The 14,939-nt window shown below is 40.1% G+C and overlaps 1 protein-coding gene across 16 annotated transcripts in view; it reads right to left on the reverse strand.

Moving 5' to 3' along the window:
• The window catches only part of ADAMTSL1 (ADAMTS like 1), a 1,145,195-nt gene that overhangs the window by 1,022,703 nt on the left and 107,553 nt on the right, over positions 1 to 14,939 (reverse strand). For 5 of the 16 annotated variants that reach the window (XR_008713472.1, XR_008713467.1, XR_008713474.1 and 2 more), the window contains exon 2: positions 12,517 to 12,673. The exons of 8 other annotated variants lie outside the window; for them this stretch is intronic. The gene's annotated coding sequence lies outside the window, so the exon portion shown is untranslated. Of the gene's footprint in view, positions 1 to 12,516; positions 12,674 to 13,101; positions 13,299 to 14,939 lie in introns of all 16 variants that reach the window. 3 more of the 16 variants (XR_008713468.1, XR_008713469.1, XR_008713478.1) reach the window with 2 other exon arrangements.

The raw sequence follows: 14,939 nt of genomic DNA on the forward strand, positions 1-14,939 counted from the left end.
AGGACCAAGGCTTCCATTTCCAAATTATGCTTTGACATGACTGCAAATCCATTCCACGAGGTTACGGAAACAATACTAAATTTTCACATGGCATTGCATTTCAAGTTTGAGTATGATTTGCTAGCACCACACCTTGCCAGTAGAGCATGGGGCATCCTTAAAGTGATTGTCAAGCGGTGGTACACAGCCCTGCAGCCACAGGTCCCGGGGTTGGGGAAAGGCAGCAGCATAAATAGGATGTAAAATGGTGTATTTAATGAACTTCTTTATTTTCAGAATACAAACTTCAGTGCAGTTTTACCAAATGAGCTTGACCATGTTCTTGATTGATGGCTATCTGTGGAAGATGGCATGAGAAAACTTTCTAGGGGCGTGAGTTTTGAATGTTTGAGGAACACTCCCTGCTCCCAATTTCTCTATTTTTCCATAGTTACAGATGGATGAAAAGTGACCTTTCAAACCTTGGCTTCTAATCCTTAACCATTTTTGTATATGGAGAACTTCATCTGTTCAGTTCTAGCTAGCAGCATCTCAGTAACTCTGTCAAGTGGCAAGACTTAAGAGAAGTCTTCCATTAGATACGAGTACTGTGCCTTTCATAGCTGTACATAAACGCTTCAGATTCACTTAATTAGAATAACAGGGAATTTTGCCATGGGAAGTGTTATGGACTGAATGTTTGTAACCTCCAAAATTCATGTGTTGAAATCTGAACCCCAAAGGCAAGGGTAGTAGGAGATAGGCTTACCCAGTGGTTCAGCAAGTGAAGAATCTTCCTGCCATGCAGGAGATATAGGAGATGCAGGTTCGCTCCCTGGATAAGGAAGATCCCCTGGAGGAGGGCATGGCAACCCACTTCAGTATTCTTGGCAGGAAAATCCCATGCACAGTGGAGCCTGATGGGCTAAGGTCCATGGGGTCACAAGGAGTCAGACAGGGCTGAAGTGACTGAGTACACAGGCACACAAAAGAGACTGTAGGGAACTCTCTCGGCACTTTTGCCATGTGATAATTCACTGAAGATGGCCATCTGTGAACCAGGGCCCTCACCAGACACCAAGTCTTCTGGAACCTTGATCTTGGACTTCACAGCTTCCAAAAATGTAAGACTGTGCAAAATAAACATTTGATGTTTATGCCACCCATCTATGGTATTTTTGCTACAGCAACATAAATAGACTAAGATAGGAAATGAAAGAAACACCATTTGGTTTAGCTCCATCATTTCTCAGATGGGAAAGGTAAAGTTAAGTGATATAACCAAAGATGTATTTGCTTGTGACACCAAAAACAGGGACTGAAAAGCCATTCTTTTTACTCAGGAATATCTTCATTTAAGGTTTAACGAGCCTTTGATTTTGTTTGGCTGGTTGGTTGATTCCTGCAGTGCCTATTTACTCTTACAAAGCTCCTTCCTTTCAAAGTCTACAAAACTATGTCACCCTGAAATTTTACTCAAACAACCAAGGTAAGACTGTACACACAGTCACTCTCACGATGTAACCATACAAAACTATCAACCATAAAAAACTATCAACCTTGGTCAGCCTATGCTCTGATAAACACATAATTTTGAAATCTAGATAACCTTCAGACTGTTGGAAAAAGCATCTGATTTGAAGTCAGAAAACCTGGACTGGAATCAAAGTTTTATCAGTCATTAGTTGAGAGCCCACGGGAAGGTACTTCTATCTGATGTTCAATTTCCTGAAAGGAACCCATCCCTCTTTACTGGCTTAGTGAAAATTTGAAATGATACAATATATGTGAAAATGCTGTGCAAGCTACATATAAAGTGCTGCACATCAGCATTTACTTTGTTAATATCACTACTTCTGGTCATTCAATACCTACAGTGGCAGGTGAGGGGACAGGATGAATGGATCATGAAATTAAGTTCTTAAAGTACTTAGAATCTAAGGGTGAGAGCAACAAGGAAATAAAACATCACAAAGTAATATGTGCTGAAATGAAGTTATAACTGCTTTGTGAAGAAATGGTGGGGGTGGTAAGGAGTTACCTTGGACTAAGAAAACTATCTTGGAATCCAACTCCTAACTGTAAAGGTATCTTTCTATAAATGCCATTTCTGAGTAAAATTTATGTAATGCATGTTAAGGGTCTTGTCATTCTTTCTTCTTTTCTTTCTAGGCACAGAAAATACAAGGTAGAGCAAGAAAAACAAAGCCCCTACTTCATGATATTTGTTCAGTCAACTGTGAAAGATGCTACAGAGGATCAAAATATTCCAGAGGTCTCTCACGGGAAAAGCCAATGCCCCACACTTTCCCTCCTAATAGCTACCGACGGCATCTGTAAAGGCCCTAAAGGTTTGGGTCTTTGGCTACCTGTCTCAGCATCCCCCAGTAAGTCATAGCTGTTCTCTTTCCTCATGCTTTTAAACTCCTCTGCAGGAAAGCAACATCCACATATGAGACTTGGGCTCCAGGACAAGCCCAACCCAGGGAAATGGACAAATGAAAGTAGACGCTATTGACATGGGCTGATCTCAGAGGTGCTTCCAGATCTACGGCTGATGCTTCATAAAACAGAGATTTCAGTGATTCAGTTTGCTAATCGCTTGCCTAGAGGCTATGCCCTAAGTGCAGTGCTGGTTCCAAGTTCTCCAGATGTTCTTGATCCTGTTTGGAATGCACATGCCAAAAACCCTGGAAAGCAGCGGGCTCTTCATAAAAGCAGTTCTGACTTGGTGGTCAGATGGGAGCCATCTGTTAGATGGTATCACCCTTCTCACCAGTTACAAGGCAAGGGGCCAAAGCCTGGAGTTCTTGGGGAGACCCTTCCACAGTGGGGTTCTCTCCAATGAGCCAAGGCAAGTTTCTGTGACTATGGTCCCACAGAGAACACCTGCAACATCTGAACCCTCGCCAGGGCAAACTTGTTTCTTTCTCTAGAAAGGAACCTCCTTACCCTGACAGCTGAAGATCCCAATGGGTATTTTGGATTTCTCAATTCTAACACTGGGGACATTTTCTTAAGAATGGCCCCTTTGTGTTAGAGGGAACACTCTGCCAAAGCTACATACCTAACTCTCTCTTCAACTGCTGCCCCACCCTCATAATTCTAGGCTCCCTTCTCAGGATGACTCATGTGTTGTGTTGTGTCATGGAAAATACACTGGGCTAAAAGTCAAGAGGCTGGCTTTTGTTTCTCACTCATGTGAGCTTGGACAAGTCACAGAATCCCTTTTGGCCTCAGGTTTCCCATCTGTAATATGAAAAGAGGTAGGCTCAGCAATACTACCACTCCTTTGAGCTCTAAAACTGAATTTCAGCTGTCTGTTCCCTATTTGATAGTTTCATTTAGGTCCTCGACTCTGGCAGGCTCAAGATCCATCTAGCAGAAGTGTCAAGAGAGGAAGGAGGCAGATTTCCAGAGGCAGTGACCTCATATGGACCTGCCTTCTCTAACTGTGAGAATCTGAGTTCCAAAAAGAGGGAGGGGGCAGCTGTCTGCCATGAACCATCCTGCTCTCCTGGGCACAAGAATGACCTCCTCCATCCCTTGCCAGGGGTAAATGTTCCTACTACCAGCTTTAAGTAATTTTTGCCTGTACCACCTCCTGGCTCAGTAAGAGTTTAATTGGCTGAACATTTTTTCTGTTAAAATCCATAAATAATATTTGACTGAGATGATTATATTATGACAATAACTCAAACAAAATTGAGCTATTATTTTCACAAGTAGTAGCTCTCAAATTGCCTTCAATTTAATCTCATAGTTGGGAAAGATCTGTTCTGACTTACATCTGTTTTGTCCTCTTGCAATCAAACATTAGTTCTCGGCTATCTATAAAGTACAGAAAACTTTTCAGCACTTTCCTGTCATTTGGTGAATAATTTTTTTCCCATTATTCTTCTTATACGTATTTTTACCATTCATAAGATACCTGACACTGTGTCATAAAAATCTTTATAGTTTTCATTCCACACGTGCTTCAAGTCTTTGGGAAACTGACTACCTTAAGAAGTTATAATCTAAACAAATATGGTACACCAAGGTAACTATATATCAAGATATAATGATCATATAAAATTCATAAGCAAAATTAATTGTGCATTATACATATGGCATATAAAGTTGAAAGGATTTGAGCATATTGCAAAGGAGTGTTTGGATTTGGTGATTATGTAAAGAATACCCTTAGGTCTAGGATTATGCTGACAAAATGGAATAAATCCAGGCCTGGGAGCCCATTTGGCTAAACTAGGCCTCCACCCACTCTTCTGGGGTCATGTACATTTCCTGGGTTGAGAAAGCAGAGAAGCAGAACTGTAGATATTCCCGGGTTTTCTCTTCCCCAACATCCCATGGAATTGACACCTATCCTTCAGCAATGCTGTGTTTTGACTTTGGAATTTACTGACTGAGTTCACTGTTAACCTCTTCCAGTTTGGACCCTGAAGGAAACCAGTACAGGTCTACTCAATCTGAGTATTTTATAGAATTAGACTGTTGGTTGTTCAATCCTTTATTTGCATGTGCTCCTTTTCCATAAAATGATTTTCCCCAGTGTTTCATGTTCTGGGAAAAATTTTTCCGGACCTTAAGCACATCACATCATGTACGTAATTATTTACGTGTGTGTGTGTAGTCAGAAAACTTTCTTTCTGCTTATATACTATTATCCCCCTAATTTCCTGGTGATTTTTCTCCATAAGGCTCAAGGCTAATCCCTAATGCTTGTACTTTAAGTATCTGCCTTAATGACTGTGTTAATTTTCAGAGCTGCCTGAGCCTCATCTGAGAAACTTGGCAAATTGTGGGACAGAATTTGAAAAACAGGCCAGTGTACAGAAACTGATGTTCAAAACAGCCTCCTCAAGTAATTCAACAATATACAGTGTCAACTGTGGAATGAGAAAGATAATTATTCTTGAGTTTAAATTTCCCACATAATTGCTGCATAGGTTAGAAGTTTCTTTTGAAGATTTTAAAGAGAAGAAATATTTATGTTTTTTTCTTCCTTAATTCTATTTTCTAAACGTTCAGTGAAGAAAAATAATGTAGTGAAAGAAAATTGACATGTTTGTATCGAGTACTTGTATCTGCAAGGTTGGATTCTAAGAACAAGCAGATCTTGTTAGGTGACCATTTGCTTTATGTTCATAAGGGCCATTAAGTTATAATATTTTGCTTTGAACTTTAACTTGATCTTCCACGCTACTGCTCAACTCCATTTCTGATGCTACAAGGTTCCATGGCTAGTTTTATTCTTAGCCACTTGGAAATTCACTCTGAACTGTTCTCATCAAATAAAATCAACAGACCTAGAATTGGATAATTTTGTTCAAACAAAGCAATAGTCTAAAAACCAGAGTAAAGGAATTTCTTTATCCATTATGACGCTAAGTTCTTTGCTATAAGGAATCTCTTAACTAATTCACTCAAACAGAAAACACTAATAAAGTTTTTAACAATTGACTCTTTGTCAGGCATCATGCAAAGTACTGGGAGTACAACAGTCTCCAAGACAGAGATGGGTTAATAAGTGATCACAATGCAGTGTGCTCAGATTTACATTAGAAGGACTCCCCTGGTGGTCCAGTGGTTAAGAGTCCTGTCCGCACTCCCAGTGCAGCCTGGGTTCGATCCCTGGACAAGAACTAGATCCCATATGCTGCAACTAAGAGTTCTTATGCATTCATTAAAAATTCCACATACTACAATTTAAGAATAAGATTCCGTATGACACAATTAAAGATCCTGCATGCTGCAACTAAGACCTGGTACAGCCAAATAAATATTTTTTAAAAAAAGATTTATGTTAGAGGGACCAGAAAGGACAGATAAGTCAGCCTCCTGCAGCTAAAGAAGCCTCCTGAATGAGGTAGAAACACTGAGTTTCTACAATGAGTGTAGAAACACTGAGTTGTAAAGAAAGAGAGAAGAGGAAGAGGAAGGAAAGAGGAGGAAGAATATCCTGAGAATCAGTGCAAAGTGGAGGAGGAGGAGGAGGAAGGAAAAGAGGGGAATGAATGAGGGAACTGCACAGGTGACCTAGCTGAGGGAATGAATCCAGTGACATGATTAAGGACATGAGTGACTAAATGAATGATGCTTTCATGGCATTAGGACTTAAGATCTCAAGGGGAGAGTAAACGGCAAGAGACATGAAGCTTGTGACAGGCATTAATGCTGCTTGCCAATATCCAGTCCTGCTCCACACCAGAGGGTTGTCTTCCTGGCTCCCTCATGGTTGGATGAGACCATGCAGCTAGTTGTCACCAGGAGTTGACACTTCTAGGCTAGAGTACTAAACTGTTGAGGTGGGACCTGCCAGAGCTCTTTTTCCCTCTGACAAAACATCTGTGATGCCCAGGGGGCTAGAGTCCCTGAGTTAATGACCATGAGCAAATAACCTCTGCAGACCTGAGCTGTTCTTGGTGCCTGAGTACTCTGAGGGCTGGGGTGAAATGGTCATAACCAAACTGAAATGTGGCCTGCCCTATTCTAGATGAGAGTGGCAAATAAGAAGTGTATCACATGCCTTGCTGAGGAGTTTGAATCTTACATTGAGAATGTTGGAACTCCCTTAAAGGTATATAAGGGATGTTTTAATCAGATCTGCATGTTAACACTGATCACTCTGACTGCAAAGGACAGAATGGATTGGAGGGGACAACACGACAACCTCAAATTCCTGAACAGCGGAGACTTACTTAACCATTTCATCCACTAGTTAAACATCTTTTCTAGACCTACTTTCAAAGTGTTGAGACAACAGAAACTTGCCTCAGAAAAGTTGAAAAGCTCTATGAAGACATCTAAAAATATTCTTTAAAATATGTTAAAACCTCATGTCTAACATAACTTCAGTATCTCACAATGAGGTGAAATTACCAACTCAGTTTTATCCCATTTTCTTAAACTTTCTAGTAAAAGCAAAATACCCTTCTTTGAATTTTAAACTAAAGTATGAGGGGTTAATTTCTTTGAAATCTGATCATCTTAGATTCTGTGTAAGATGGTTGGAGGCCAAATTATTATGGAAAGAGCAAGTAAACTGAGCCAGCATACTTCATAATTTTCCTTCATTAGCAATTTTTGCAGGCTTCACTGAATTTAATGAAAGAAGTCCCACGTAAATCAAGTCTATCCTCCCAGAGGAAATTTTTTTTTTTTTTAATTCTCTTGGACCGAAGTACCATTGAGCATGTCAACATTCAAATATCAGAACATTTAGCTTAATTAAACTCTTCTATGGTTTCCCCTTCACTGCTAAATGTGTTTAAAGCTTTAGTACCATAATTCTCTTCTATGCCATGGTTACAAAGGCTAATAGTATCAATCATAGACCCTTAGGCTTATCTAATCCACCTGCTTCATTTTACAAATACAGTGACCAAGGTGGCAAATTATACTAGACGTATCTTCAGAAATCTGGAAGAGGAAAATGTCTTAGTCTTTCTATATTTACTCTGAGATTACACGAATATACCATCTGGTTTTGCTTTTTACTACAGATCAAAGGTTTTGGTAGTATGATACCTGGAAAGGTAGAATTCTAAATTAATGATTGAAAACCTGAAACTTCAAAATTATAAATTACTCAACATACATAAACAAATTGTAAAGCCTTTTTTTTCCTTCCTGGTCCAATTCATGGCTGCTTATCAGAGAGAAGCATCAAGAGCAACATTTGCCAAACTGGGTTCCTTGGAACACAATTGTCCTCTCAGGGTTTACTGAGATTCGCACAGGTTAAAGGGGTTCTAGGATCAGATGAGTCTCAGGAACATGTCTTAAACTATGTTAAATATTTCATCTTTAGTACTTATTCTGATTTCCCCCTCAAAGGAAATGCTTGGCAAGATTAATCTTAAGCTCACAAATCCAAAAAGTTAGCATTTAGAGCTTTATTAAATATTTGAAAATGAGGAATTTCTGTTCATTTTTTCTATCACTTGAAGAAATTAGCTTTTTTTCATTAAATACAAATTTATAAGAACACATGACAATGCCCAGTTACAGCAAATCTAGGCAAATGTTCTAATGGTTCAACGATAATCTGAAGCAGGGACTTCCCTGGTGGTCCAGTGGCTAAGACTCTGCACTTGCAATGCAGGGGCCTGGGTTCGATCCATGATCTGGGAACCAGATCCCGCATACTGCAACTAAGGCCTGCTACTGCTAAGTCGCTTCAGTCGTGTCCGACTCTGTGCGACCCCATAGACGGCAGCCCACCAGGCTCCCCCGTCCCTGGGATTCTCCAGGCAAGAACACGGGAGTGGATTGCCATTTCCTTCTCCAATGCATGAAAATGAAAAGTGAAAGGGAAGTCGCTCAGTCATGTCCGACTTCTAGCGACCCCATGGACTGCAGCCTACCAGGCTCCTCCATCCATGGGATTTTTCCAGGCAAGAGTACTGGACTGGGTTGCCATTGCCTTCTCCTGGCAACTAAGGCCAGGAGCAGCAAATAAATAAATAAATTAATTAAAAAAAACAAACCAAAGCAAACTAGTCTCCTTTTTTGTTCAAGAGAAATTAAGTTCTGAATCTACCATTCACTTAGTGCTTAAGTCCTAAATGAGGCAGCTACAATGACAAGTGTGCAGCTCAGAAAAGAGTGAACATAATCACAGTCTTTGCTTCTGGCCATTAGAACACATAGAATGTCAAAGCTGGGGAAAGTTTTAGATCAGCCCAAGTCCCTTGCCTTAAGGAACTGAGGCCAACAGAAGCCACAGGTTGTATCCAAGGTCCTTTTTATATGAGGCAGTAACTTGGTTTGGCATTTGTATTTGTCCAGTTTCTTATTCATTGTTTCCTGACATACCAAACATCTGAGTTCCAGCTTAACCGAGTTCAGTTAAGCACTGAAACACAAAGATGAACAGAAAAAGGTCTTGCCTCAGAGGCTCATGATTCAGTGCTGTGTTAGAACCAGCCGCTACCAGCTCAGATAGGCCAATTGTTAAATTCCCAAGAATTTTGTGACCCAATTATTAAACTCAGCTATGATTAACAATTAAATCATAAAAACTGACAAATTATAAGAAAATGAAAAGTAACAAGTGCTCAAAACACAGCACTTTCTAATTATCTTACTATATCTCCATGCTCTCAAGGTTATTTACATCTAGTGTTTATGTATGATGAAAATCTCAAATACTGGGGCCCTCCGGCTCATCTCTTCCCAAGTCCACACTCAGTGGTATCACATGGGTCACTAGAAATCAGAGGAGTGTTGATACAACAGAAATTGGCAGATGCCACAAATTAGCAACATTTTCTCCTTCGAGATGGTTATTCAACATTTACTGCCTCACCACTCAACTGAAATACATGGAGTACACTTTCCTGTGGTGTGTACTTTACAGTAGGATAGGAATTTACACATACATGATCTCATACACTCTTCCAAAGAAGTCCATGAGACAGATTTTATGACTTATAAAAGATGGCACTATGCAAAACTAACCATAATACAAAAAAGTCCTATGTTCACAAGACAGACACAGTAGGAAGCAATGAATTCTGCACGGCAGTCAAAAGAGTACAAGAAGAAAGGGTTTAATCTGGATTTAGTAAATTCATCTAAGAATGGGGCTTCCCTGGTGTCTCAGCTGGTAAAGAATCCACCTGTAATGCAGGACACCCAGGTTCGATCCCTGGGTGGGGAAGATCCCCTAGAAAAGAGAATGATCACCCGTTCCAGTCTTCTTGCCTGGAGAATTCTATGGACAGAGTAGCCTGGCAGGCTACAGTCCAGGGAGCTGCAAATAGTCAGACATGACTGAGCAACTAACACTTTCACTTTCACCTGAGGATGACATGATACACTGACACTTTAACAAAACTAAACACCATTTGGCTTCTGTTAATAACACATTTCTGTTGCTGTGCTTCTTAAACGTACTCTCCAAATACCTGCTACTCATTTGTTCAGTGACTATGAAATCTTTTCACTGAAAAGATTTGGTGTTATTTAGAGGCTAAGATCTATGTGATTTATAATTTAAATAACCACCTGCATATCATAAGGTATTTTTTCCTTGAAACTAAGGGAGATAGGCTAGTACACTGAGAAGCATAGAGGAGAAGGGACCAGAATGGCTGAAGCTGGGTTGGGGTTGGTAGTAAGCTGTGTCTCCTTGATCAAGCCACTTATTCTCCCTGCACTTCTTTTTTCCTCATCTATATAATGAGAGCAAAATCTGCAGCACTGAAGACAAAATATGAGAATGTACAGAAAGCACTGGCTCATGAAGGGTACTTAATGGACACTGATTCTCATCCTCCAGTTCCTTCTGCAGCGACGGTCAAGCTTTTCCACAAGCCTCTCCAGTGAGCTGCATGGGCCTTTGTGGGTGTTCTCCAGGTGTAACTGATCACCCTTCCACATATGCTTCTTTGCCTGGATAGCTCTTTCCCTTCAGGCATCAGCTAAGTGTCTCTCCCCTAAGGAGCTGTCCATGATACACTTTAAACTTGGTTAGGTGCTTTTATACTTGGCCTCATTATAGTGTAACCTTCCACCAGAATACAGGTTAAATGCCAATATCATCACTTACTCATTTGCCCACATGTACCATGAGATCAGAAACTATGCCTATCTTACTTGCCCTTATATTTGAAGGGTGCAGCCCAGGCCTTTAAAAAAAAATTTTTTTTTTTTTTGCTATGGTGAATGAATGATCTTCTTAGATCTTTTTAGACAGTTGGTTACATTTGGTACCTATAGTCACTTATTTAGCACCCACATGTCTATTTAATTTTCCTCCTTCAGTCAATACTTTTGTGTAAGCCCTGTTATGTCAATGATTCTTCTTCTAATAAATGATACCAGTTTCCACATTTTCCAATAAGTATAGGTACTGGTACTAAGTTCTTATTATACTATGTAACCCATCAGAAGTACCATTCTATAGCTCCTAGAGATGCATGGACATCAATTCCCTAGGTAGAGGGGATATCAAAGAATTGTAGACTTTTTTCGCTAAATTTGGTTTTATATTGGGTTCTAGTTTTGGGGCTTGAGATTCCTGAATAGAATAGAAACCTTTTGTGTGGCAAATGTACATTTTATCTCTGTACATCTTTCCGCTCCCCTTGGTGTGTGGCAGTTCCCATGCTCTGCCCTCCTCATCATTTTGTGCCTGTACCTGCCCTGTTTTAGAGGGTTGACACCCATGTGTGAGGCTGGTCATAGGCCATCTGTGTGAGTCCCTTTACTATTAGAGAAGCTTCCAGGTTGCACCCCATGGAAGCAACCAAAGTCCTGAAACACAGCCTCTTTCTTTCCCTCTTCCCTTCAAACCTCTCATTCTTGTCCTTCCCTTTACATTCCCTCTTTAACATTTCTGATCCTTGCGGTTTTTTCCCCTCTCCCTTCAAGTCCTTCCCATATTGTAAAATCATTTCATTTGTATATAAAACCCTTTAATTCCTAGATGAAATAAAACATTTCCTCCTCAGTTGAACTAAAAGTATCCTTCTTTCAAACATCAGTGAATTCAAGGTTCCTTTATGAACCCTTTCTTTGGTGTGTTAGTGATTACATTAACACTCATTAAAAGAAATATTTTCTTTTTTAGGTGTCCAAATATTGACATTCTGCAGCTTAATTGTTTTAAAAATACTATTGGAATTCTTCTTTCAATCTTTAATGTTTGACTCTTTAAGGCCATGTAGTGGGAATGCATTTTGAATGTAAATCCTAAGTGTCTCTAAATTAAATAAAGCCTGACCCAAAAGAACCTCATTTCTAAATACAGAGAATCTGCTTTGTATATATGTTTTCTTTCATATGGTAAAGCTGGACTGCACAGAAGGCCCATTCTGTCTCTAATCCTGTTATGAAGAACAAGGGTAGTTTGAAATATTCAGGAGTTTGATACTTGTGTACATCTGTCTGCCACACCACGATACATCAAAGAAAGGTCATGATGGTATATAACATTTGGAACTAAGATTCCCCTCAGATTCACCACAAGAGCAGAAACAGAGTCAGGTTTTTATCATCAAGTGTTCATACAACCATCCAAATGGTAAGTCTTCGGGTGTTTCCAAAGTGCCGAATCTAATGACAAGACAACAACTGGCCAACGAGAAAGCAATGCAGATATGTAGGTAGAATGCCCACAGATGTGTAGCTTCTTTGGAACTGGCCAGTACAGATTTCCTTCACTACATTCACAGAAATGAATGAAACACTCATACACATGATGGTATATCCTCTCTTTCTTAAATGTTTGCAGCCTCCATCATGAACTTGCACACTTGGCTTTAGCAGGTGGCACTAGTGGTAAAGAACTTGCCTTCCAATGCAGGAGACGTAAGAGATGTGGGTTTGATCCTTAGGTCGGGAAGATGCCCGGGAGAAGGGCATGGCAACCCACTCCAGTATTCTTCCATGGAGAATCCCATAGACAGAGGAGCTTGGCAGTGATTGCAAAGAGACTGACACAGCCAAACTGACTTGGCATGCATCAAGCCCTTATAGAAAAGCCTTTGGTGAATCAAACTTCTATTTACTTCACATACGTACAGATATTCAGGAGCTGGAGCTGGAGCTGGGGCAGCAGGTCACACAGGCAAGACAAAAAGCTGGCTGGCTGGACCGAAGGATGAGTCTGGAGGCTAATAGTCAAGATGAACTCACAGAGTATGTGATGTTAAGCAATTCAGAGTAGGATGAATAAGTCCTAAAGGTCAAAGGGAAGCAGTGGGTCAGATGTCACAGAGTAATGCTAAGTGGATCAAAAGTGGAAACACAAGTAATCAAGGTCTCAGTTTAACTCTGTTTGCTGGTTATCTGGCCCTGTATAAATCATTTAAATCTTCTGAACTTTGAGGCCCTCATAAAATAGAGATAACTATATATACTAGAGAGTGCTGTTTTGGATTGTGAATAAAAATTAAAGTGCTAATAAGATTTAACACTTATGTAATTCTCTCTGAGGGTTTTAAAGGAGTTAATATAATCTCCACAGTAACCCCATAAGGTAGACACATTTTTCAGCCCCAAGGTCACACAGCTGATAAAGTGTGTAGGCAGAGTTGTGACTCACGGCTCCAGAATCTACAGGGTCTAGTCTTAAACATGAGACAATGCATATTTAAAGCAACTCACCCACACTATGGTCACCATGAAAGTGACAGTCGCTCAGTCGTGTCTACTCTTTGTAACTCAATGGACGGTGGCCCGCCAGGCTCCTCTGTCCATGAGATTTCCCAGGCAAGAATACTGTAGTGGGCTGCCATTTCCTTCTCCAGGGGATCTTCCTGACCCAGGGATTGAACCGCATCTTCTGCATTGCAGGTGGTCTCCTGCATTGCAAGCAGATTCTTCACCACTGAGCCACCAGGGAAGTCCTTAAATTTTTTATGGAGTTGGCCAAAACACTCATTTGGGTTTTTCTCTAACATTTTATGGAAAAACTCAAACAAATTTTTTGGCCAACCCCAATAGAAAAATGATATAGAGGCTGAGGGTGGTTAAAGCTGATTCATCCCAGAAGAGATTTTTCTTTGTCACCTGGATTCCCCTGAACTGCTCTGGCCTATGTCATCTTCAAAACCAGACCCTTAAACTTTTCCACCCATTGTATATCTGTCCCATACATTCCTTCTCGGTTCAAAGCAACCAGAATCTGTTTCCATTGCTTACAAACAACCAACACTACAGGGTAAATAGCTGTTCAACAAATGCTGCCTGAATGAATAAGTGAACCAAAGGAATGTTCTTCCCAAGTTAAAAAAAGACATACAAATTCCTAGAAGCATGAAGCTATAAAGAAAGATGATGAACAAAGGAAGACCCCCTGGGGCAGCGAGAAAGAAGATCTAAGTTGTGGATGACAGAGGGACTTGGCTGAGAGTAAAGGCGCCCTTCCCCTACCTCTGGTTCTGGTCCTAGGAGACAGAGGTTAAGCTCAAGAAAAAGAGCAGATGAGGATGGTCAGTCTGGAAGACCTTGATTTTTATTTGAGAAAATTATGTGAGGTAAGATCCGGATATAGGGGTTTTTAGGAGACAGGAAAAATATCTGAAATGGTTGTCTGGGGAGGACACTGAGAAATCAAAGACGATGAGGGCGATGAAGACACGTATCAATATATTCCAATATTAAAACACCAGTGGTAAATCTTTCCTATTGCAAATATAACAAAGATCTACAATGGCTAACAAGAGTCTTAGTAATAATAAAACTAGTAAAAGTATTCTTTGAGCAAAGTAAAACTTCTCTACATGTATTTTTTAGAGAGGTATCACTATTTGCAACTAACATATTAGAGCCTACAGAAAGAAACTTTCTCTGTCACCTCTGCTACACAGGCTTAACTAGTTCTAGTTTCTGGTCCCAGCACAGTGTAAAGATTAGCCATAATTTGTAGACAGTTGCAGAAAAACTATGAAAGGACTGCTTCTCCTAGCTTAATGCTATGTATACAGTGTTGTATTATCTTTGTGTTCACTATTACAATCTCATATTCAAATATAATTCTCTTATGATTTCTTTTCTTTTTAGGCATATTCAGTCAACATTGCTTTTTTTCCCCCCTTACACAGAATGAAGATGCTATGCAAGGATCAAAAAAGAGGCAGAATGTTTTCCCCAAAGAGAGGGTTTTTCAGATGTGCTCTGTAATCTGTCATCCAGAGGAAAGAGTGTATCATCACCGCTTTAAAAAAATAAATGAATTACATTGACTTGATGCACAGCAGGCTCACAGATTTCACAGGCCCTTTGTATTGAACATATGCTAGCTCTCTGTTGTCTCCTCACAGATTATTCTAGGCATCCAGGAGATAAAACAGACAGGAAAGCAGCAGATGTCACAGAAAATAGCTTGATAGGTCACCTCACTTGTGAGACACAAAGTCAGAAACCCACTTCCCAGACAGGAAATTACTTATAAAGAACCCACCAACTCATGCCACAGTCTGACTTCCTAAGACTTTCCCCTT

Source organism: Bubalus kerabau, chromosome 4, assembly GCF_029407905.1.
Source record: "Bubalus kerabau isolate K-KA32 ecotype Philippines breed swamp buffalo chromosome 4, PCC_UOA_SB_1v2, whole genome shotgun sequence".
Classification (NCBI taxonomy): Eukaryota; Metazoa; Chordata; class Mammalia; order Artiodactyla; family Bovidae; genus Bubalus; species Bubalus kerabau.